A 24994-nucleotide genomic window follows, 5' to 3' on the forward strand; every position below is an offset into this window, starting at 1 on the left:
CTGGGCATCCCTCTTCTCCAGGGTCCTGCTTTTGGATTCTGGGAGGTTCTGGGGTCCCAAGGCCCCCCTCTCCAGCCTCCCCTAAATCCAGCAACTTGAGGTTTCCCCTTCTTTCCACCACCCTGTCCTGGTTAAGGGCAAATTTGGTTGAAACCCTCCAAAAGGAGTTTCCTCTAGAATGCCGATTCAGCAGCCTCACCCCCAGCCAATTTGGGAAAATATTTCCGGGGAGAAAAGTCTAAAAAAACTTTATTTTACGGGCAAATCATTCACCAGCCAAAATTTGAACAATATTAAGCAATAAAACCTCCTGCTGCTCCAAAATAGATGACAAACTCCAAAAGTCCCTCCTTGGGTTGTAGCTTCGGGCACTCAGCGTATTATCAGTGCCTTATCAGTGGCTTATCAGTCTCTTATCAGTCTATTATCAATCTCTTATCAGTCCGTCCAGCGCTGGAAATGCCTCGGCCCAGGCTCCTCCCGGTGGGCCTCAGGTGGGAGCTGCTGGTGGTATTCTGGTTGTTCAGTCCAGAGCAGGTTTAAACAGCTCCAAAGAAAAAGAAAAATCAAAGTCCAGGGAACTGCTCTGCCTCAGAGACCTAAAAACTGTTTAAAAGCAAAGGAGAGCTCTATCCTGCTGTCTGTCCATCCAGCAGCTGGAATGTGGAGAAGTGAGTGCAGTTTCTGAAAACAAACTGCAGCTTCTTCCTCCTTCGCTTCGCTCTCAGAACCAGCCTTAAATGTGCAGAAATCATTTCTGGGCTAAACAGACCGATGGGGGTACGAGCATCATTTAGTCACCCCAGGACACCCCAGTCAGGGTCAGGGGGTCCCGTCCCCACCTCATCTCTGGGCTGCCGGGGGTCCCCCAGCTCCGGTATCGCCCCTTCCCCTCTCCCCGCCCCGGGGGTCCCCCGTTCCACAGCCCCGGCTCTCACGGGGATCCCCAAAACCAATGTCCCGCCCCGTCGGTACCGGGCCATCCCCACGTGGACCCCCCGGGACCCTCCCGAGGGGCGATCGCGGCTCCTCTCCCCCCGAAAAAGCTCCTCTTAGGGAACCTGGAGATATCCGGGGCTCGAGTCCGGGATCTGCCCGCTCCGAACACTCTCCAAAAAATCCTCCCGGAGACCCCTGGCTGGAGCCGGGGCGAGCACGGCCTCCGCCCTCCCCTGCGGCTCGGGGCTGGGGGCGATGCTCCCGGGGCAGGGGGTGCTGCAGGCTCGGCGTGCGGGCGCTGCGAGCGCCGCGATTCTCCCGCTCCCGCTCCATCTCTTCCTCCCGCACTTCCTCCGCTCCCAGCCCGGACCCCCCTTTCCCACCGCTCTGCCCCGCGGCCCCGCAGCACCGGCTGCTGGGTGGGGGAGCCCCCGATCGGCCCCAGGGCTGGGCAGGCGCTCGGGGACCCCCCCGGGGAGGATTCGTCCCCCCGGCCCGAGCCCCAAATTCCGCTCCGGGGCCGCCGGGCTCTGCGGGCCCGCCTGGCAACCGGTGAGTCATCAGCGGGAAAAGCTCTGGTTGGCTGGAAATTGGTTAGCGCCTCTTCTGATTGGCTGGATATGTGAAAGGCGCTTCGCCCTGCCGGTGTCCCTGGGAGCTGCGGAGTCCAGGCGGGAGCCTTTTTCAGTTTCTTTCTGTTCTGTGAGTCCTCTTCCCGATTTCTTTCTCTCCCTTTCTCCTCCCCATTTCTTGTTCCGTTCAGTCCACGTTCAATAATCGTCGGTTGCGTTCCCACGCCCTCATTCGCTCCTTCACTGGGGCAGAGGCGTCTCTCCCTCGCGGGGTCGTAATCCATGGGCAGGGTCCCTTCCCACCCCAGTCCTTCCAGGACTCGCTTCTATTTCCTCCCTCCCTCTGCTTCCAGAGGGGAAGGTGGTGGAAAATGTCCATCAAAGCCACCTTTGCTGTGTGCTCTGGGAGCCCACAGAGCTGCTGGATCTTCTCCCCTTGGGAGAGAAGCTCCTTGGGAGGCACGGCAGGAGCAGCACCCTGGGAGCCTCGGGAATGCCCCTCTGGGATCCACGGCACACACTGCCAGGGTCTGGAATTCCAGTTCTCAGCTATGAAAAGATGTTCCTGCCCTTGAGGGCAAAGCTGTCAAGAAGGAGCCAAAACCCAAGTGGAGCAAGATCTTACAGTGGCATTTCACTGCCAGCCTTCCTAACTTCACCCATGGCTGCTGTAGCTCCTGATTTGGAAATTAAATCCGGGCACGGTCTTTGGTGTGAGCTGCCCTGGGTCAAGGGAGACCCCGAGAGAGAAACAGAGCAGGGGAAGAGAGGCAGGAGAGAAAGGAGGGCACAAACACAATCAGCTGAGAAGGTGGCACCCTGAAAACAGACCAGAACTGACTGAAAAGGAATATAACAGAAAGGAATAATTTTGCATCTTTTAGTTACTATCAAAATACAATTTCTTCCCCTTCTCACAAACCTCTTGCCAGTGTCATTCAGCAGGGCTGTCAAAAAGTCCTTAACTCTGGGTGGATGTTCCAGGCTGCAGCCACAAGGAAAGAGGGAATGGGGATTTTCCTGCTCCTGGGGAGTTTGACATCCTCAGCTGAGGAGAGGAGGAGGCACCAGAAGAAAAGGGCAGCTGGGCTTCACCCTTCCTCTGGAAAGAGGGGGGAAAATCTCTCATCCTGTCTGCAGCTTCTCCCACAGGGATATGAGGGCTGATCCCAGAGCCCCAAGGGTCACAGTCAGGGCTGCCCTCAGGGAATGCTCGCCTGGTATGGAAGGGCAGTGTGGTAGCACCTGGATCTTGGGGCACCCAGCTGCCCCCCATGTTTGGAGGTGCCTGAGGAGGGCTGGGAGGTTGCCAGGGACATCCTGCAGCGACATCCCCTCTGTCCCGCTCTGGGTGAGCTCAGTCCCAAACCTGACCCTGACCCTGGTCTCAATCTCACTCCATGTTTGGACACACTCACAGTTCTGTTCTCACTATTCTCATCCCAGTCCCAAACTAATCTATCCCCAGACCCAATCTCAACCCCAGCCCTAAAGCCAATCCCATGTCTCGCCTTAACCTCAATCCCAGCTCTAATCCAAATCTCAGCCCCAACTCCAAGCCCAGCCCCAATTCCAGCCCCTTCCTAAATCCTCAGCCCCAAACCAAATCCCAGGTTCAGCCCTTCTGGGGGTTTGGGGTGTCTCTGTCCCTCTGACCCCAATGATGTTTGGGTGGGGTCACACCAGAGCCCCCCGTCCTCCCCAGGTGTGAGAAAGTCAGAGAGCCCCAGCCCCTCCAAGCATCCCCAGGGTGAGAGGCACAGAGACCCCTTGAGCATCCTCTGGGCACTGGACCAAATAAACTTGGCGGAAATAAAACTTTATCCTGCATAAAATACCTTGACGAATATTTGATTTCCCATAAGTCACATGTGATGAAAACACAAATCCCAAACATGAATAAACTGACAATAGAAGCAATTCTGTTGCAATTCCAAGTTACATTGGTTCCTGCATAGCTACAGCTCAGCTGCTGGCAGGTTCCAATAAAAGCAAAGCGCAAATTTGGCCCAATACAAATATTATTAAAAGGAAGGAGAAACTCAGTGTAGCTGTCAAAAAGGTGACAGGAATGAAGAGAATAATGATTCTCAAATTTGATAAAGCCCCCAAGCCTGTGAATTCTGGAGTTATTTGGGAATTTATCTACTTGAGCTGGGTGTCTTGTGGGACTTTCAGCAGCCCCTTATGTTCTTCACCTTGGAGTGAATGAACCTTGTCAGTCTCGCTGGTAACATTTTCTCTCTTTCCTCCAGTGATTTTAACAAACTTTTCAAGGAAGGACAAGAAAATATTTTCTTTTTCACTGGCCACTCACAACAGCCATTTTCCTCATCATTTCTCCCATAAGTTCCCCAGGAAGAAGGAGGGACTGTGCCCAAGTTTCCAAGTGTTCTTCCAGAAAAAACCACAACCTCCTCAGAGAAGGGAACCATGCTCTTGTCAAAGGCACTTGGAGTCAGACAAGTGTCCTGAATTCACTGTGCCAAAATAATGTCGCAATCTGGTTGCTCAAATTGTTATAGAGATTCCTCTGCCCAATTAAGGTGCTAATGAGGCCACATCCAAAGTGTACATTATTGAACAGTAAATGTGAGGTCGAGAGAAAGAGTGAAAGAAATAGAAAAGGGGAGAGACTAAGGGAGTGACAGCGACAGAGACCTCCCCTGGAGCAGGGCAAGTGTGACATTGTCCCCTGTGTGTGTGGCCTTCCCAGGGTGGGGGTTTTACACCTGAGCCAGTTTGGGTAAGGGGGGTGGTGTTCACCCCCTGAGCAGGGATTACCCCACTGTTTCAGGTTGCCATGCAAGATGTAACCAAACGCAGATTTTCAATCCCCATCTTCATCAACTGCTATAAACAGGTGAGGCAGTGTTCTTTATCTCTTCCATGACTCAGCCCTGATAACACCCTCCAGGGGAGATATCTTCTGTGAATGGGCCATTGAGTGTCACTGCAGGACTGATCAAATTCCATCATCCCATTGTGGGATGCTCCGCCCAGGGGGAGGATCTAAGCATTCCTACCTGGATATAAGCTGAGCCTTGCTACAACCAGGAGCAACTTGCCTACTGGATTCCCAGAGGACATGAGCTCCAGAACCACCACTGGACCTTCAGAGGAAGACCAAACCTTTCTGCAGGATCACTGCTCTGACAGAATGACCTCCATCACTCCAAGAGGACTGCAGCCACCATTTAATGGGACTGTAGCCACCACCCTGACCAACAGGGTGTCAGGTTATATCCCGACTCTGCCAGTTTAAGGCAGGGTTTCTGTATCATTGCCTTGGTCTTCACTTTCCTATTAAATTGTAATTCTGACATAGACTCTCCCCCAGGTTTACCTTCAAACCAGTACAAAAGACAACGTGCGCACCCTTTGTTTTCTTCCCAGAACAGGATTTCCCATTCCCAGATCTTGACTGGATGGAGGAGGAGGCTGCGAGGAAGAGGTAGGATCCCTGGGATACCCAGGCAGGTGAGGAGGAAGTCAGTTCCTATTTCCCCCTCTCTCCTGCTCCATCTCCCAGCCCAGCACGCCCCCCAGCTGCAGGGCAATCCCGCTGCCAACCCCGTCCTTCTGGGGATGCACTGGTGGGATCTCCTTCCCCTTCCCTGTGGCACGGAGGCAAATCCCATCCTTTCCTTGTCCTTCCTTCCTTCCCCAGGGAAGGAGCTGAGGATGGAGACCAGGGAGGAAAAATCTGCATGGCAGAACCTTGTGAAAGAGGCCGTTTTGAGTGATTCTAGTGCACAGGAATCCAACAGGGAAGAAAAACCTCAGACATCCCACATGAGGAGGGGCTCCAAACCCAGCCCAGTGTGCTCTGAGGAGAAAAGACTCACCCTGAGCCAGGAAGGTGGACAGAGCTTCAGCCAGAGTTCCGAGCTGGTGGCCCGTGAGCAGCTTCATGATGGGGAGAAGCCCCACAAATGCTTGGAGTGTGGGAAGAGCTTCAGGCAGAGCAGCACCCTGATCAGCCACCAGATGATCCACACTGGGGAATGGTCCTAAAAGTGGGGAGTGTGGGAAGGGCTTCAGCCGCAGATCCACCCTTGTGACCCACAAATGCATCCACACCGGGGAGAGGCCCTACGAGTGCCCCACATGTGGGAAGAGGTTTCAGACCAGCTCAAATCTCCATCTGCATGAGCGGATTCACACAGATGACATGCCTTTTCACTGCCCTGAATGTGGGATGGGCTTCAAGCACAACTCCACCCTCATCACCCACCAACGCATCCACACCGGGGAGAGGCCCTTCGAGTGTTTCCAGTGTGGGAAGAGCTTCACCCAGAGCTCTCACTTGACCAGACACCACCGGAGCCATCAGTAAGGGAAGCCCTGCAAATGCCACAAACGCAGGAACAGCTTCATGCACCACTCCAGCTTCATCCCCCATTGGAGGGCCCACATTAGGAAGAGCCCTGGTCATCCGTTTTTCCCTCTGATCCATCTGGGAAGACACCTGTCCCTTTTCCTGCCCTTGCCAAAGACATGATGTGGGATGGAAGAACATGAGGGTCTGGCCATGGCTTTGTCATTACATTTACTCCCACCTCAGGTCATTGTTAGGGGCAGGAAAGGGACTCTCCTACTTCCCTCTGAGGTCAAGGGTGTCCTTTCCAGGCAGGGGAAATGCATGGCCAGGAAGAGCCTGTTGTTGATGTATTAGTCTTCCCTGTAAACAGTTTTTCTTATCCCTTCTGTTATCAATATTATTTCTGTTTCTGTTTGTTCCTTATCTCGTTGCTGTTCCCAGTAAATTGTTCTTATCCCAGCCGAGGATCTTTGCCTTTTGTGCTTTCCAGGGGAGGTGGGAGGGCAGTGAGGGCAGCGCGGTTTTAGCAGGAGCTGGAAATTGGGGAATCCCATTCCTGAACCCTGACCCGTGGAAACCGAGCATCCCAGCTGGTGCCAGCCCTGGTGGCCATGGCAACAGCCTAGGGAGCAGGTCCCTGGCTGGGACTGTGGGAACCTCTTCCCCCTGGTGCCCAGGGACAGGATTGGAGGGAACGGCTGCAGCTGAGTTGGGGCAGTCTCAGGTTGGATGTCAGGAAAAGGTTTTTGCCCAGATGCTGCTGGGGCCCTGCCCAGGTTCCCAGGGAAGGGTCCCAGCTCCAGGGCTCTCTGAGCTGCAGCAGCATTTGGACAGCGCTGCCAGGCCCAGGCTGGCATTGTTGGGGTGTCCTGTGCAGGGCCAGCAGTTGGACTGGAGGATCCTGATGGGTCCCTCCCAGCTCAGCCAGTTCTGTGGTTCTGGGATCCCAAGAGGCTGGGGATGAGACTGGCAATGGTTGCCATGGCAACGGGCTGTGGCTGCAGGCCTGAGCTGGTTTCCCTGGCAACCACCCCTGGCATGGGGTCTCCATGGAGCTGCCAAGGGACTGAGCATAGCAACAGGGGCTAGTGATGGTTGCCATGGAAACTGACCATAGCAACAGGGGTTGTGATGGTTGCCATGGAAACTGACCATAGCAACAGGGTCCTGGTGATGGTTGCCTGCTAAGGATCAGATTTGTCACAGGCCCTCAGAGGGGTTCCATGGGGACTTTCCAAGAGTCTCCAGGCTGTTCCAGAGCTGGAATGTCACAGGCACAGGCAGGGGCCGCATGGACACCTCCCAGGGCTTTCTGGGATGGTAAAGAGCCGTGTGGTCAGAGGCAGTCACAGCCATTCCATGGTGACATCCCAGGGCACCTTGGGCTGCAAAGGTACCGATCTGTCACAGGCACTCACTGGGGCTCCACGTTGACATCCCAGGTGTCCCCAGGCTGCCAAAGAGCTGGGATGTCCCAGACACTCACAGGGGTTCCTGTCATGGGCACAGAGGGAGCTTCAGGCAAAAGCTTGATTTCTTTACTGGAGAAACTTCTGATGAGTCATGCGGTGAAGAAATGACACCCCGTAGCCAACATGGTTCCTCAAACCCCTGCAGGGCCCGTAGACTTCTAAAATTCCTTCTAAGAGAGGAGACTGGGAGTGGCTGGATCCAATCCCGGCCAAAGACTTTGTCAAATGTTTAAAAGGTTGAACTGGTGGAATTGAACTTTAACCCAATTTGTCCCAGAGGATTAATGATAGAATAACAGATTAATTTATATAAATATGTCTCTGGCTTATTCTGATCATGATCAGATGGAAAGATCACTAGCACAGTTGGTTACTCCACAGTTCAGGAGCTATAACAATTATTAGAATATAGTGCTCTAGGAAGCAGTTTTGAAGTCAACAGGGCCTGTCTGGAGTTGTTGGAGCCCACTGCAGGTAGAGCTTCCTTCTCCAGCAGGAACTGCCTTTCCTGTGCCATGAGCAGGGCAGGTCCCGGTGCAGGAAAAGCCCCAGGCCAGCCCCAGCACAGGGACGGGCTCGGGCACAAGGGCAGAGTGCTGTGCTGGGAGCTGTGCCAGGGAGAACCTGAGGCATCAAAGGCACCTTGGCAGCAGCAGCTGCTTGCAGGCCATGGCCAAAAGCCTCCCTTGGCAGCACGGCCTGGTGGGCACCACTGCAGAGCTGCTGCCTCAGGGCTCATTCCTGGCTGGGCTCTGAAAAGCCACTTCTGTGCCAGGAGCCTGACTGGGAAGCCATTTGCCCCAGCACCTTGGGGACAAGATATTAATGACAAAACTCTTCATGGCAGCAGAGCCAAGGCAGGGCCAGAGGAAAGGGCAGAGCCAGGCCCAGGGCACAGGGCTGCCATGGTGATGGCTGTGACGTCATTGCCCCTGCAGCATCCTGGCTGCCCTCAGCAGACATTCTGGCCAGAAGCGTTATGAGGGCACCCAGCACAACACAGAACCCACACTACAGGAATTCTGTCACTGGGGATGAGAGGGTTTCACTGGGTCAGGTTGCACAAATTGTCTTGATCTGGGACAATTCCTGGGATGGGGAATCCATGTCTCTGGAAAAACACTTCCCATTTTTTGCCACTTTCATAACTGTAAAACATTTACTTCTCCTAACAAATGTAAATCCACCCTCATTGAATTTACAAATATTGACATTTCTTCTGTCATAGCAGGATTTGGGAGAAAATAACTTTGATCACTTTTTTCCATTTCACAACTCTTGGAGAGGACACAAAAATCTCCTAGGATGGGGTTTGGAGGCCTCATCACATAAACAGCAGGAAGAGGCTGAGGGCTCTGTGCTCAGTTGTGTGGAGACAGGACAGAACAGGAATAGCCTTGGAGGGATGGAAGGGTGGTTTCAGAGAGGCTGGAGCTTTTCTTCTTTGTGTGAAAAAGCCAGAGAAAGGAATAATGGCACCAAGGGCAGCTGGAGAGGCCCAGATGCAACATGAGGAGAGCGAAATTTCTCTCCCAGGGCAGGGCTGTGGTGCAGCACATCCCCCAGAAGGAGCCTGGAGCAGCCCCAGGCTCTGTGTGGGCAAGCAGAGGCAGGCAGGAGGCAGAGCTGTCAGCAAAGGAAGGGCCCAGCCAGGTGGGGCAGTCAGGGGATGCCGACAGCCTGCAGGGACAGAGGCACAGGGCAGGGACACCGTGGGACAGCCTGGGCTGCACAGGGCACAGGGGTGGGTGGCAGCTGCAAGACAGCCCTGCCAGAGCCAACTTGGGCAGCACTTTGGCCATGGCTGCTGGGCCTGGGCCTGAGGCCACGAGGGGACAAGTGACCCTTGCAGGCCTGGGGCCTCATTGCCTCCTTGTCCCTGCTCAGCAGCCTGGCAGGGGCCGCCCCATGCTCCTGCCCTTGCCATTGCACATCCCCACATGCCACTGCCCATCCCAGGAAGAGCTCTGAGCAAGGAGGGAGGGACAGGATCTTCCTGGCCAGGGGCTGGGGCTCAGGCTTTGGCCCTTGGCATTCCTCAAACACATCCAGCTTTGCTCAGCACCAGACATACCTTTGCCTTGCTTGTCCCCAGCTGCCATCCCTGCCTGCAGGGTTCTGCTCTCCCTGGAACCTGGGGACACTTTGACGTGAGTTGTGTCCCTTTGTTGGACCCATGAAAAGTCAAAGAGAGTTTGCACTTTTAATCTGATTTTGAGTTTTATAGAAGCTCTTTGTGCATGCTCTGAGGGACTGGGTTTGATGCAAAGAACACCAAAGCCCCAGAGGCTCATTAAATCCTTGTGCTGTGTCTGTGCTGCTGAGCTGGGCTGGGCTCCTGGCCCAGAGGCAGCTCCTGGCAAGGGGAGCGCTGCAGAGAGACAGCTCTGGCCAGGAGCAGCTCCTGTGCATGGCCCAGCAGGGCTGGGGCACTGCCAGGGCCCCTCAGGGACACCAGCAGGGCACAGACAGAGCACACAGGGGCTCAGCACTGGCAGGGGCTGTGGCATGTCCCAGAGGGGGCTGTGTCACAGCAGCACCTCTGTGGCTGTGTCATAGAGGCACAGAGCAGCTGGGATGTCAGCAAGGGGCTGTGTGACAGCACAGAGTGGGCTGTGTGAGGTCACAGGTTGGGCCGGTGAAGCCCCAAACTGCCCATCCGATCAGCATTTTACTACTGCACAAGAACATAACTTTGTTATCAAAATGCTTAGGCAGAGCCACAGACTGAGAATCAACCCTGAGCAGTCCTATCCCATTCCCATCCCATTAGCTACTCACACGACCCCTAACACTAGAGCCATATCCCGTATCACCGGCGGGTGGTCTCATGTTAGGTACAAGGGGATTCGCCCCCATCCACACTCAGGAATTGCTTATGATGCTGTATGGTAGGTTATTCATTAATCCGGAAGCAATCCTGGAATTATTGATAATGCTGTATGATAGGTTATTCATTAATCCAGAAGCAATCCTGGTGGATCCTTCTGTTTGAAGTTTGGTAAGCAGGGCAAACAATAAAGAGAGATAGGGATAAGGGAATTGTCGAGCTAAGCATGATCAGAGCTAATAATGTCAAACTGACCCTAAGAGCCGTGCCAGTGTCAAACTGACCCTAAGAGCCGTGCCAAGCCATGGGAACCAAGCCAAGTACACCGGGAATTGACCATATTAGGATAGGAGTTCAAAAGTTTAAAGAGGAAGACTCATCAGAAGACCCTTGCCCACGATGAAGGACCGGAAGGACCACCAAGAATAATCCTCAAAATAGATGTCTCCGCCCACGCTCCGCCCACACCACGCCTCTTATGAATATGATGTAACCTTGCACCCAAGACTGTATAAAAGCTTGCTTCTGTCATGAGATAGCTAGAAATCCCTTTTGTGATTTCTCCGACGCGTCGTAATAAAATACCTCCTGTCTATGCTGACTTACTTGAGTCTCTTAGGCAGTTATTCTCGCCTTTTGGGGCAAAATTCGGCATCACCGGTGTGACCCAGGTCACAGACATCACAGAGTTTGTTGTATGAGGTCATTGAGCAGCTACAATATCATAGAGGGGATTCTGTGACATCACAGGGCAGGCTGTGATATCATGGCATGACGGTGAAATCCTAGAATGGGCTTTGAGTTCAAAAGGTGTGCTGTGACAATTCAGAGCAGCAGTATGACATTGAAGAGAAGGTTTTGTGACATCGCTGAGGGTGTTGTGACATCACAGAGTGGGTTGTGACACTACAGAGTAGGGTGTGAGGCCATAGAGGGGATTCTGCCATCACAGAAGGTGGCTCTGTGACACCAGAGTGAGTTGTGACATCACTGCATAGCTGTGTAACATCATACAGCCGGCTGTGACATCACAAAACAGACAGTGGCATCACAGGACAGTGACTTCACATGGTGACTCTGTGACGTCACAGAATCTTCTGTGACATCACAGAGCAGCTGATTGACATCACATGGTGACATCACAGGGAGGATCTGTGACATCATAGGTGGCGTCGTGAAATCACAAGTGGGCTGTGTGACATCACAGGGGCTGTGTGAGGTCACAGGGGAGGTCACTCTGCCCCGGTCCCCTCACAGCTCCCCCCAGAGCAGTCCAACCCTGCTTGTGCACAGCGGGGTCCCCTGTCCCCCCTGGGTCCCCCCGCCCCTGGCCCTGCAGCCTCCCCCAGAGGATGTTCCACGAGATCGACCCCAGAGCCTGACATGGGGACAGGGGGCCGGGATCCTGGGGGTGGCACAGGGGGACAGGGACCCCCAGCAGTGTCCCCGTGTGTTGGGAATTTAGCTGACTAGACTGGAAAAGTACAAGGCCGTGGCTAATTCCAAGTCCTGCACCTGCAAGATAGCTTGTCCTTGGGCCTAGCTGGGTATGATAACATGTAGACAGAGAGACGTGAGAAATAGGGAATTTAGGCCCAAAAGAAAGAGGAAGAGTTGATGGTACAGTTTAACCAATAGATCGTTTGGCTTACAGAATATTCATAAGCTTATTGCTTGCTGTATAAGTGTCTGATGCTCTCTTCAATAAACGGAACTTGCTGATGACTCATATTGAGTGTCCGAGTCTCCCCTCACTGACAAATGGCTCATCCCTGACAAAGGCCTCATTCTGCAACAAATGGCTGCCCGAACAGGGACCTAAAGGAAGTTTGAACTTGAGAGCCATTCTGCAACAAAACAGACCCTACGGACTCTACAGACCCTACAGACCCTACGGACTTTACAGAAGATTTGGGCCTGCGAGCCACGGTCGGTGCAGTATTTGGGTGTCAGTCCCGACGCAGCCTGGGAGGCACAAAAAGCGGGCCCTGCCTTCAGGCGACCCTATAGAGGAGTCCTGGAAAAAGGCGAAAGGGCAGGCTTCGGTGCCCTGGTGACCTCACAGGAGAGTCCAGCTGACTGAATGCCGCGGATGTCCTGGAAAGGCTGCAGCGCACTGAATGAATGACAAGTTAAAAGGTAATACAGGGAAAAGCGTCATATAATTCCTTTTAAATGCTTTTTAGAAAAGCGGGGACTATAGGCTGTCGACTTGGGAAGAGAATTCCCGAGATTGCTGCATATAGACTTGCAAAAATGTGTGTTGTGGTTCTGGCACTGCAAGTATACGCACAGTGGGCCAGCGACCCTGCTGCAATGGCGGCAGCAGCCATGTCTCGGAGCACCTGCGGGGCTGTGCTGCTCCGAACTCGGCATGGGCGCTGCGCCATGGGGAGCAGCCACGGCGGGCGGCTCGCCTGAGATGCTGCGCTGCAGCGGCAGTAGCGGAGGCAGCGGCGGGGGGAGCGGAGCCGCCGCGGGGGGAGTGACCCGCACTGCTGCGGATGCAGCGCTGGGTCCGGCACACGCAAAGATTCAGCCTACAGCGCGTCTCGCGAAACAAGAAGCCCAGCACAGTGGGGCCGCCCGCTCCGACACAAGCGGCGCAAGACCAGAGCGCTTTTCCAGCGCGAGCGCTTCTCCCTCCGCCCCGCGGCCGGCAGAGGCCTTAGTTTCGACTTGGCAATCTAAACAAACTGTACCTTAACAGACTCTAAGCATAGCTGCGTGGCTCAGCCGGCGCCGCCATGGGCAGTGTCTCCGGTGCGCAAAACTTGGTGCGGCCGGCTGGCACTCAGCAAGCAACAATACGAACAGCCACGGAGCCCGAGCGAGGCGGGTGGTGCCGTGCCCGCGGTGCAGTGCGCACTGGCCAGGCTGGGTGTGCGGAACTCAGCGGCGGGTGGGCAGCCCGTGGCGGGGCCCGCCGTGCCCTGCTGGCAGCCTGAAGCGGCAGCAGCAACAGCGCAAAGAGGGCGCAGCGCGGTGGTGGGGCCCCCGCCGTGGGGCCGCGACTCTTGCTGCCGAAATGCTGTGCTGCGTCCTGCAGCAGCTCTGTTAACCCACCGCACCACAGCGACACGAGCAGCAGCGGCCCGATCCCAGGGCCTTCCAAGCGCGACTGCTTTCCTTAGGCCTAGCTGGGTATGATTACAAGTGGACAGAGAAATGTGGGAAATAGGGAATGTAGGCCCAAAGGAATGAGGAAGAGTTGATGGTATAGTTTAACCAATAGATCGCTTGGCTTACAGAATATTCATAAGCTTAATGCTCGCTGTATAAGTGTCTGATGCTCTCTTCAATAAACGGAACTTGCTTATCACTCATATTGAGTGTCTGAGTCTCCCCTCAGTGACAAATGGCTCATCCCCGACAAAGGCCTCATTCTGCAACAAATGGCTGCCCGAACAGGGACCTAAAGGAAGTTTGAACTTGAGAGCCACTCTGCAACAGCTTGGAGTGTGGGAAGAGCTTCAGATGGAGCTCCGACTTGATCAGCCATCAGATGATCCACACTGGGGAATGGCCCTACAAGTGTGGGGAATGTGGGAAGGGCTTCAGCTGCAGCTCCGCCCTCATCACCCACCAACGCATCCACACTGGGGAGAGGCCCTACGTGTGTCCCCAGTGTCAGAAAAGGTTTCAGACCAGCTCTGATCTCCTCCTGCACCAGCGCATTCACACAGAGGAGAGGCCCTTCTGCTGTCCTGACTGTGGGAAGGGCTTCAAGCACAACTTTACCCTCATCAGGCACCGGTGCATCCACAGTGGGGAGAGGTCCTACGAGTGTCCCCAGTGTAGGAAGAGCTTCTGACAGCGCTCGTTGTTTACCTGACACCAACAGATTCACCACTAAGGGCAGCCCTGTGAGTGCCCCAACTGCAGGAGAAGCTTCATGCTCTGCTCCAGCCTCATCCCCTATGGCAGGACCCACGTTGGTCAGAGCCCTGGCCATCCACTTTCCCTGTGATCCATGTTGGGAAGACACTGGACTGGTTATTCTTTTATTTTGGCCCTAATTTTCTTTGGATTCATCTTCATCCCTTTAAAACAGAGAAAATTGGGGTAAAAATCAATAAATTCATCAAGGGCATCTAAAGCCTCACTTTTTACTTGTGTTTCAGGGGAATCTGGGATTCAGGGAGATAATTGGGAGAATTTGGGAGTTTTGGGGGTATTTGGTGTACTTGTTTCCCTTTCTTGGCACTGAAAGAGACAAGAGGATTCAATCTGTCACCTCAATGCCACTGAAAATTACTCAATCCCACCCCAAAATTCCTCAATTCCACAGCTCTTTGGTGTGGAATGGGGTTGGAAGGGGATTGAGCAAAGTGGGCTTCAAATCAGGAGTGTTGAGATGGGCATTAGGTGTGGCAGGATGGGTGGGATGGGTTTGGGAGGTGGGAAATGGGGGAAATATGGCTTGGGAAGGGGGCGTTGATGTCCAGGAGGGGTGGGATGTATTGAGGTTGGGACTGGGGAGGTGGGATGGGGTCTGGAATGAGACAGCCAAAGTTTGGGGATGATGAAGGGAGGGGGACCCAATTACTGAGTGAGTTTTTTTAATAATCCACATTCCTGAAGAGATTTTGAGGTATCTCACATTTCTGAGGCAGTTTTTGGGCACTCCCCAGCTCTTGGGGGTTTCCTGAGAGCAGCTCCATGGAGCCCCATTGCCAGAGGTGGTTGCCTTGGGCATGAGCTCAGAGCTGTAGCCAGAGTCTGTTGCCTTGGTGCTGGAGAGCAGAGAAATGATCAACAGCCCCAGACATCTCCAGTGTGTGTTTGGGGGCAGGAAGAGTTCTGCATAGGTGGGGTGGTCACTGCCCCACCCCAGCCACTGCAGCCTCTGGTGCAGCCCCAAAGTAGCTGCCAAGCCCCTGGCACCCCAAAAACCCCACTTGGGAGAGGGACCAGAGCAGGTCAGGTTGTGACACGGGTGTGACACTGGCACGTCCCACGGTCCCCGAGCTCACAGCAGCTGAGATCCAAGACTGACTGTGGATCTCTCTCTCCCTCTCTCTCTTCTCCTGACTTCCTTTTATCGAAATCTGGATAACTTGAAGTTGGACAGGTTAGAGTTTGCGAAGTCAGTGCTTTGTCAAGTGATTTACTGTAATTCAATGCTGTTTAAGATTTCCCAAGTACCTCATTCTCTGAAGTTTGCAACTAAAAGTTTGTTCTCCACCCTCCTGAGAAGTTTGTTGTTTTCTCCCCTTGGCCATCTGTCCTGCAGGCTGTGCCCCCTGTGCGTGCTGCTCCTCTGCCCTGGCCGGCTGCACTCGCCCATCTTGCTGTGCCACAGCATTTCTCATCCAGCGTTTCTGTGCCTTCCCTGGGCTCCCTGCCCCCAGCGCTGCCGGCTCCTGGCATACAGAGCCAGGGCAGGAGCCCACCCTGCCAAGGGGCTCTGGAGCAGGAGGGGGCTGTGATGGCTTCTGAGGTCAGCAGCTGCTCCTGGCATGGTTCCATGGAGACCGAGCACAGCAACGCTGCTGAGCATTGTCCCTGCTGAGGGTCACACACTGCCGGGGCACATTCCCTGCCTGGAGGATTGCTGAGCATTGTCCCTGATGAGGGTCACACACCACCGGGGCACATTCCCTGCCTGCAGGATTCGTGCCTGACCCAAGCGCTGCACTTGTGTCTCCAGCGTTGCTTTCCAACAAAAACAGGGGAATGCAAACTGTGCAGGTCATGGTATTTTAGAGTGTCTAAAACTCGCTAAGTCATTGATCTTAGAGGTGAGATGCATTTGGAATTATTGGCATGGAGAAGTAGTGTAAGATGGAAAAGGGGAGCACAGAAATTAAATTGAGGAAAACATTTCACATTACTTCTTTCCATTTTCATTTCACTCCTAGAAAGCTGGTTCTGTTTTCCAGGAATCTTCTCTGTAATCCTGTCTGCTCTTTTCAAAAACATTTCCTGGAGAATGAGGTCGAGCTCCTGTCACAAGATGTGGCACCAACTGCAGCTTCTCTTGGCTTTCCACACCGTGCGTGCAGCAGGACTCTTGCAGCAAAGCAGGACAAAGGTTTGGAGAACTTGACAACTTGTCCTTTCTTTTGCTCGTGTATTGGAATATTGAATCCCAATATTACCAGTTAGATGGTGCCTGGGCCAGTTCTGACCCTCGCTGCTGGGCCAAAGGCAGCACTGCAGTGTAATTCACCCCAGAGATACCTTGGCTGCTGGAGATTGCAGCAGGGCACTGAACAAGTCCAGGCTTGTCAGGAACTCCGTTTACCTCAGGAGAGAGAGCTTCTGGCGATGGTGAAGAGAAAAAGGAGAGGATTCCGCTGGAGGGTTGAATGTCCAGATGTTTATTCCATGGTTACAGAGGTCTGAACCGGGGCAACTGCTCCAACAGAATACCGGCCACATGGTCTGATTAACCTTTTAAGCTCAGGCACAGGGGAGGGGAGGGGACAGGTGAGCTACCAACCAGGTGAAAGGGGCAGGGTCTCAAGGGACTAGGGACACCTATCCAATGTCCCCCAGGAATTGACCAATCACACGACGCCTTGCTGGGATGTCACACTCAGCAAGGGGCGAGAGGGAAGGGAGAAGGGGATATTGGCGCACCTGAGGAAGGGACCCGGAAACTAAAAACACACAACACTCATGGACTGGGGAGTTGTGCCATTGGTGAGGTTTTCATTGTTACTGTTCCAGGCTAAGGAAACAGGAGGTGGTACCAGGAATTGTTAGGGAATACAAGCCTGGCTGTAAACTGGGAGCAGCAGCAGTGCAAAACACCTCTGGGCATCTCTGTTTCCCACTGCTGGGAAGGAGCCATGAAGTGAGTCGAGAAGTTCTGGTTTGTGTTTCTCCTGGTGGATTTTTTGGTTTAATTCCACACTGCAGAGGCAATTTCTGTGATGGCCTCTGTCATCTTATTCTATTTCATTAGTGCCAGCAACAGGGCTGTGTTTGACCACTGCAAATGTGGACTGTGAAGCTTTAATTCCCCTCATCTTAGTGTTCAGGGGCTGGTGAGCATTCCAGTATCTGTTGATCTTTATGTCCGAGACAAAAATACCGACCACTGTCATGAAAGCATCGTGGGTAGCACCAACTGAAAGCGGCACTTGCAGTCTCATGGATAAAATTCAGGTGGCAAGTAGAAGAGAGCCAAGAGCAGCCATGATCCCCAGTTCCCAAGACAAAGGCACCAAGAGCCTCCTGCTGCAACTTCAGGGTGTGTAAAACAGTGCTGTAAACAGCTCTGGAACCCGATCCTTTCTTCCTCTGAGGGCTGGCTCAGGGCAGCACAGGCAGGCCCTGAGCAGTCAGGGCTGTGTGTAGGTGCTGGTTGCTCTGCTCCAGAATTGAGCTGAAAAAAGCCCTTGGGAGCCAAGGCAGGAGCAGGTGGGAAGGGGCCGGCGCTGCTGCTGCTCCCGGCCGGGAGCCCCAGCTGGGCCGGGCCGGCGCCCCCTGCGCTGCGGCTGCTGCTGCTGCCAGAGCCGGGCGGGACTCGGGAACAGGGAACGGACACGGGGGAACAGCAAAGGCCTGGCGGCTGCAGGGATGGTGGCGCTGGGGCCCGGGCCAGCACAGAGCTTCAGCCGGCAATTAACACCGAGGGAAACGCTGGGGAAAGGCTGCATTTCAGCCTTTGTTTACTTGTCGCTGTAATGAAGGGACTGAAATGAAAGGAGAGCAAGCAGGGCCCGACCCCTCCTTGTCTGGGAGGCGCCCCGCGTCTGGGGCTGTGAGGGGTTGTGAGGGGCCGTGAGGGGCTGTGAGGGGTCATGAGGGGCCATGGGGAACTGTGAGGGGTTGTGAGGGGCCGTGAGGGGATGTGAGGAACTGTGAGGGGTTGTGAGGGGCCATGAGGGGCTGTGAGGTGTCACTCTTGAGTCGAGAATGACACAGGAACAGGCGTGAGGCAGTTTGCAGAGAGAGTGAAAGGTTTTATTCAAGAGAACCTTGCGGTTTTTATAGAGTGAGATGATTTATTCTATTTGATTGGCTGGTTAACAAAAACACATTACACTGTCCTTGAGAAGAACAGAAAGACGAAGTAGAACACCACGTGCAGATTGTTTATACTTAATAAGTTATCACATCCCTGCAATACCCTAAAAATTCTCACATGCTGCTGTGAGAAACACTTGCTGTTTCTCTCTCTCTCTTCCAGAGCATCCACAGTGAGGGGTCTTGGGGAACTGTGAGGGAGTCACGAGGGGCTGTGAAGGGCCATGAGGGGCTGCAAGGAGCTGAGAGGGACTGTAAGAGTCTGTGAGGGGCCATGGGGAGCTGTGAGGGAGTCATGAGGGGCTGTGAGGGGCCATGGGGAGCTGTGAGGGAGCCATGAGGGGCTGTGAGGGGCCATGGAGAGCTGTGAGGGGCTGTGGGAGGCCAGGCTCCTCATGGAACCAAGGATCCATTGAGACACTGCGGAACCAAGGAGATCATTCTTGACAGTACAGAACCTCATGGAACCAATGGGCCATTGTGGCACAGCAAGACCTTGTGGAACCAAAGGGACCATGGTGACACTATGGAACCTCATGGTACCACAGATCCATTGTTACACAGCAGCCACAGCAGGGCCCCAGAACCAAGGAGATCATTGTGACACTACACAACCTCATGGAATCAAGGCGTCCATGTTACACCAATGAACTTCATGGAGCAAAGGGTCCATTATGACACTGTGGAACCAAGGAGACTGTTGTTGGCAGTAGGAAAGCTCATGGAACCAAAAGTCCATTGTGACATTGTGGGGCCTCATGGAACCACGGATACCATTACGACACTTCAGGACCACTGGTACCAAGGGGCCATTGTGACACTGCAGGGCCTTGTATAACCAAGGGGTCCTTGTAGCATGGCAGGGCCTTATGGACTCAAGGGGATCAAAGTGACACTGTGGAGCTCCATAAGGGGCTGTGGAGCTCGATAAGGGGCTGTGGGGTTCCATGAGACCACGGGGCCATTCTGACCATGGAACCAAGGATACCATTGTTACACTACAGAACAAAGGAGGCCATTGTGAACCAGCGGGGGAACCCACTGGGACTACTGTGACACTTCAAGGGCCACTGTGGAACAGCAGGGCCTCGTGGAAGCGATGAGACCATTGTGACATCCCAGGGCCTCGTGGGAGCAGGGGGCCATTGGGACACTGTGGGTCCCCATGGAAACAAGGGGCCAGTGTAACACATCTAGGCCTGCTGGAACCAAGGGGACACTGTGATCCCAGGGAACCCAATAGAACCAAGGGGCCATTTGGAGACACTGTGACCTCATGGAAGCAAGGGGCCATTGTGGCATTGTGCAGTCCTATGGCAAGAAGGAAACCATTTGGACACTGCAAGGCCTCATGGAAAGCAAGAGGCCATTGTGCCACTGCAGAGCCAAGGAAACCATAGTTATATCACTGGGCCTCATGGAAACAAAGATCTGTGGTGATCCTACAGGGCCTCGTGGAACCAATGGGCAATTTTGATGCTGCAGGGCCCCAAGGATCCAAGAACATGGAACAGGTCTGGGTGGCTGGGCCTCCTGGGGGCTGCCTGACTGGTCCAGCTGGCCTTGGCATGTTGAGAGTTTCTTCTTATCATCCCCTGAAACCCTGGAGTTCTGTGCATTCCTTCCTGTGGGAAAGAACTGTCCTTCTCCTCCAGGGATTCGAGGCTGAAATTGGGATTCCTCCTCCAAATCTGATTATATCCAAGGATTATTCCCATATGAAACCTGCCAGGACAGACTGCTCTGGCTTGTCTTGGCCTCTTGGGGGCCACCCCTCATGTGCCTTCAAAACACTGGGGGCCCGTTCTTATCTTCCCATTGAAAAAAACACTTTCAAGTCAAGCCATCCATGGCCAAAATTGAGAATCTGCCTCCAAAATTCCTTATACAGTTTTTCAATGGTACCTCCCAGACATAAGCTGCCAGGGCTATCTAGATTCCCTTGGCTGCCCTGGTGGCCCTCGTGTTGCTGTAGGGCCTGAGTGCTCTTGGGGTCGGGCACAGCCCTGGGGGTGCCAGTGCCAAGGCTGCAGCAGGGACAGGCCATGGGCACTGCTGGGGCAGTGCTGACGCCTCAGCCCAGGCCTGGGGGCTCCAGGCTCCTTGCCCAGGCTCTCTCAAGAACACACCCAGGCCAGTGCTCAGCACAGAAAAGCCCCGTGAGCAGCCCCAGGCTGGCCGTGGGCAGGCTGGGGGCAAACAGCATGGCTGGTGCTCTGCAAGGGCCCTGGGACAGATGGGAAGGAGCAGCAGAGCAGGGGCTGATCCATCCCCAGAGCACTGGACAGCCCAGGGCAGTGTCCCAGAGCATCCTCATGGAGCTGCCAAAAACATCCCCCCTCTGCAGCCCTGGCCTCTCCCCCAGCTCACACAGGTGCCTCATCCTTGCAGGCACAGACACGGCAGCACTGGCTCAGCAGCCCCTGTTGCATTGCACACAGCAGGGGGAGCACCCCCATGCTGTTGGTGTGGGGACATGAACCTGAGGGAGCACAAATGCCATCAGCCCCTGGGGCCAGCAAGGGCTGGGGGACACCAGGGAAACCACTCAGCTTTGTCCTGGCCTCTGCACTCAGCCAGAAAGTTTGTTCCCATCAGCTGGGAGTTTCCTGTCCCACTGCAGAGGCTGCTGCTCAGAGCCAGGGCTGCCTGGCAGCCACCCCCAAACTGCCCTGAGCATTTCCTTGGATTCACCTTTGCTTTCTTTACTCTTCCTGATACAAATGTCTTCCCATTGCCCACTCCTGTTCCCTCCCCTGCAAACAGCCCATCCCTGTTTGCCCTTTCCTCTCTGGCCCCACTTCCCATTGCAGCTCCTGACTTGGCACCACGGGAACGTCCCTTGGGGAGCAGGATCATCCTACAAGTGCTGCAGGAATTGTCTGCAGGCTCCTGCAGTGCCTGGTGCTGCTCCCTTGCCAGAGGCACCCCAGACCGGGGGGGGCACATCTGGGCTACTGTGTCTGGCTCTGGGACTCCCTGTTCTGGGCAGTGAGGAGGAGCTGCAGAGGCTCAGCAGGACTGACAGGATGGGCTTTGGGCCTGGCAGGAGAAGCTGAGGGACCTGGGCTGCTGGAGCTCCTGAAGAGGAGGCCCAGGGCTCGTCCTGCATCTGCTCCATGGGTGGCTTCAGAAAATCCTGGAATCAGCAAGGGTGAAACATGCCATGGAGATCATCAAGTCCACCCTGTGCCCTGACACTGCCTTGTCTCCCCTGGGCCTCCTCTTCTCCAGGATAAACAACCCCAGCTCTCTCAGTCACTCCTCACAGCTCTTGTGCTCCAGAAGCCCCACCAGCCTTGTTGCCCTTCTCTGGACACGCTCCAGCCCCTCCATGTCCTTCCTAAATTGGGGGCCCCAGAACTGGACACAGCACTTGAGGCGCTGCCCAAGCAGTGCTGTGCACAGGGGAAGAATCACTGCCCTGCTCCTGCTGGCCACACCATTCCTGAGCCAGGCCAGGAGCCATTGGCCCTCTTGGCCAGCTGGGCACACTGCTGGCTCATGTCCAGCCTGCTGTCCATCAGTCCCTGCAGGTCCCTTTCTGCCTGGCTGCTGTCCAGCCCCTCTGGCACCTTGTTGAGGGAGGGAAGGGAAGGGAAGGGAAGGGAAGGGAAGGGAAGGGAAGGGAAGGGAAGGGAAGGGAAGGGAAGGGAAGGGAAGGGAAGGGAAGGGAAGGGAAGGGAAGGGAAGGGAAGGGAAGGGTCCAGATCCAATCCTTCCTGAAATGTGGGGTTTGCTGGCATTGCCAGTGTGTTGATCCAAAAATTTCCCTACTCTGGCACAGCCCAAATGCAGCAATTTGCTGGCACAGAAATCCAAAACTTGGACACTTCCTGCTACTGGGTCTGGCACCTCCCACATCTTGTGTTTGCTGCACCAGTACCCAGATTTGGGAATTTCCTGGTGCCCGCACAGCCCAAGTCCAGTGATTTGCTAGCACAGAAATCTAAAATTTTGGAAATTTCCAGGTTCTAACTCCAGCACCATCCAGCTCTGGTGTTCGCTGGGACCGCCAGTGCCCAGATTTGGAAATTTCCCGGTGCCTTCACAGCCTAGGTCTAGCAATTTGGTTTTAGCTAGCTTAGGCAGAGAGGTGTCTTTGGACTGTGACTTTCCTTTTTCTTGGAACTGTTTAAACCTGCTCTGCACTGAAAACCCAGACAAACACTGGCAGCTCACACCTGTGGCCCCCCGAGCTCTGGGACGCTGCATTCCAGCTGCAGAGGGACTTAGAAGAGACCGAGTGAGCCAACTACAACCCACAAAAAGGACTTCCTGAATTTGCCATCTGTTCAGCACTGTCAGAGGTTCTATTCATTATTATTCTTTTTCCATGTTTGCGAATACTTTACTTGTTGAATAAACTGGGTTTTTTTTTCAGTTTTCTCGAATCTTTTCCTGAACTAGCAGGGGGAGAGGCCGCTTGAACTTGCTTTCTAGATGGACCCCTTTTGGAGATTTCCTCCCAAAATTTGCCCTAAACCAGCACAAACAGTCACAATGAAAATTGCACCAGTGGCATAATTTCCTGATGGAAAATCTTGTGACAGAAGCTTGACCTTGTTCTCAATGAGAGGTTCTTGGGAAGAGCAGACAGGAGAAGACTCCTGGAAAACTGAAACAGCTTTCCAGAAGTGAAATGAAAATGAAAGAAACAATCCAAGATGTTTCCCTTTATTTATTTCTGTGCTTCCCTTTTCCATGTTGCAACCCAGTAATTCCAGATGCACCTCACCTTTAAGATCGGTGACTTAGTGATTTTTAAACACTCTAAAATCCCATGAGCCACACACAGTTTCCCTTCCCCTGTTTTTACTGGAAAGCAACACTGGATATGAAAGCGCAGTGCTGGGCTCAGGTAGGAATCCTATCCCAAGGGAAGGTGGCCCGACTGGGTTTGACCCTCAGCAAGGACAATGCCCAGCAGCGAGCGAGGGGATCGCTGTGCCGGTGTGCAGGAGTCAGGGCTCTGCATCTGGGCTCGGCGCTACAAAGTTCCCGTGTTTGGACAGATGGAGGGGCTGTCCCCGGGGCGCGCGGGGCTCGAACGTGGGGCTCGTGGGGCGAGCGGGGAACGGACACGGGGACGAACAGCCCTGGTGCCTCAGCTGCAGCAGCGGCAGCGGCAGCACCAGCGGCAGCGGCATCAGCAAACAGATAGTTTTGAATACTCTTTCTCTCTTTCTTCCTCTTTCTCTTTTTCTTTATTTTTCTCTCCCTTTCCCGCTGTCGGGCACCCTTCTCTCAGAGTCCCTTACCCGGCGTCCCTCTCCTCTCCCCGCCTCCCTCTCCCCTGCCGGGCTGGGCCATGCCCCCGGCCCGCCCCCGACCCCGGGCGGGGCTGCCCCGTGCCCGGCCCCGGCCGTCCCGCCGCCGTCTCGCCTCCGCCCGGCTCTGGCCGTACTGGCGGTGGCGCTGCCGGGCAGGCATCAGTGCCTGGGGCCGGGGCGGCATCGCCGCCCTTTGCCTCCGCCTGGCCCGAGCCCGGCCCCGGACCCGACCCCAGCCCCGCCCCCGGACCCGGCCCCGGCCCCGGCTTCTCCCTGGGCCCGCGGAGGACACGCGCGGCGCGGCCGCTCCCGCCGCCTCTGCTGCGGCTTGCCCGGCCCGAGCTCCGCCGCTCGGCAGCGCGGCCGCCGGCCCCGAGCCTCCCGTGCCGCGTTCCGAAGATGGAACGCCTGGGCATGGCCGGCCCGGGGCGGGTGAGGGGCTCTTAGGGGCCGTTGCTGGCCCGCAGGGACGCCGCAGGAGGCCCTGCAGGAGCGGCACGGGCTGGGTTCGCTGCTGGGGCGCGGCGACTTCGGCAGCGTCGACTCGGCCACGCGGCTCTCGGACGGCGCCCCGCTGAACGGCGGGGCAGCAGGTGGCCATCAAAAGGGCGCCATGGAACCGCGTCCGGCACTGGGGCGAGCTGGTGAGTGAGCCGGGCCAGCAGCCGGGGCTGCCGGGCGGGGATGAGCCGGGGCCCGGTACGGTGGGAGCCGCCAGGACGCCCCGAGGGAGAGCGGGCGTGGGCCCAGTGCAGGGCGCAGAGCATCCCGGGCTGGCTGAGGGCTTCCCCAGGTCTGGCACGGCATCAGCCCCACTGACGGCATCGTGCTCCTCCCGCAGCCCGACGGCACCAGCTCACCCCTAGAGATTGTGCTGCTGGCCAAGGTGTCCACTGGCTTCCCTGGTGTGGTCCAGCTGCTGGAGTGGCTCGAGCTCCCCAAGGACATCGTGATGGTGCTGGAGCGGCCAGAGCGGTGTCAGGACCTGCATCGTTTCATTCGGGCACGGCGGTTCCTGCCCGAGGAGGAGGCACGGGAGCTGTTCCGCCAGGTCCTGGAGGCCGTGTGGCACTGCACCAGCTGCGGGGTCCTGTACCGGGACATCAAACCAGGGAACATCCTGGTTGACCTGGACACCGGCCAGGCCAAACTAATAGACTTTGGCTGTGGCACCTACCTGCAGGTGAGCCCACGCAGCCACCTGGCTGTGGCACCTCACTTTGTAGGTGAGCGCACGCAGGGCTGTGCTCCCGGTGCTGACATCTCATGGCCCAACATCTCACAGCCCAAGATGGCTGTGGCAGCGGGGATTCTCCCTTTTGCTGCCAGTCAGGGCACTGAGTCTTCAGCTGAGTTGCTTCAGAGCAGGGCTCTGATCCCACCCTGCCAAGCACACAGGGACCCACCTCATGCCACCCACGGCTGCAAGAAAAGCTGCTCCCAAACCATGTCCTCAGCCTTCTCCAAGGGCACGGCCCATCCACGCCACAGCTGCTCCCCAGCACTTCCCCATCCACACTGGACCATCTGGAACACTTCCTCTGGAAAAAAAAACAATACATTAATTAAAAGAGGTTAGATGCAAAATGGGAAAACAAGAA

At 55.2% G+C, this 24994-nt stretch overlaps 1 pseudogene; it reads left to right on the forward strand.

Annotated features, from left to right (window-relative positions):
• Positions 1-1194: 1194 nt before the first annotated feature.
• Positions 1195-24994, forward strand: part of LOC135460817 (uncharacterized) — a 72807-nt pseudogene continuing 49007 nt past the window's right edge.

This window comes from Zonotrichia leucophrys, unplaced genomic scaffold (assembly GCF_028769735.1).
Source record: "Zonotrichia leucophrys gambelii isolate GWCS_2022_RI unplaced genomic scaffold, RI_Zleu_2.0 Scaffold_105_152488, whole genome shotgun sequence".
In the NCBI taxonomy this organism is placed as follows: domain Eukaryota; kingdom Metazoa; phylum Chordata; class Aves; order Passeriformes; family Passerellidae; genus Zonotrichia; species Zonotrichia leucophrys.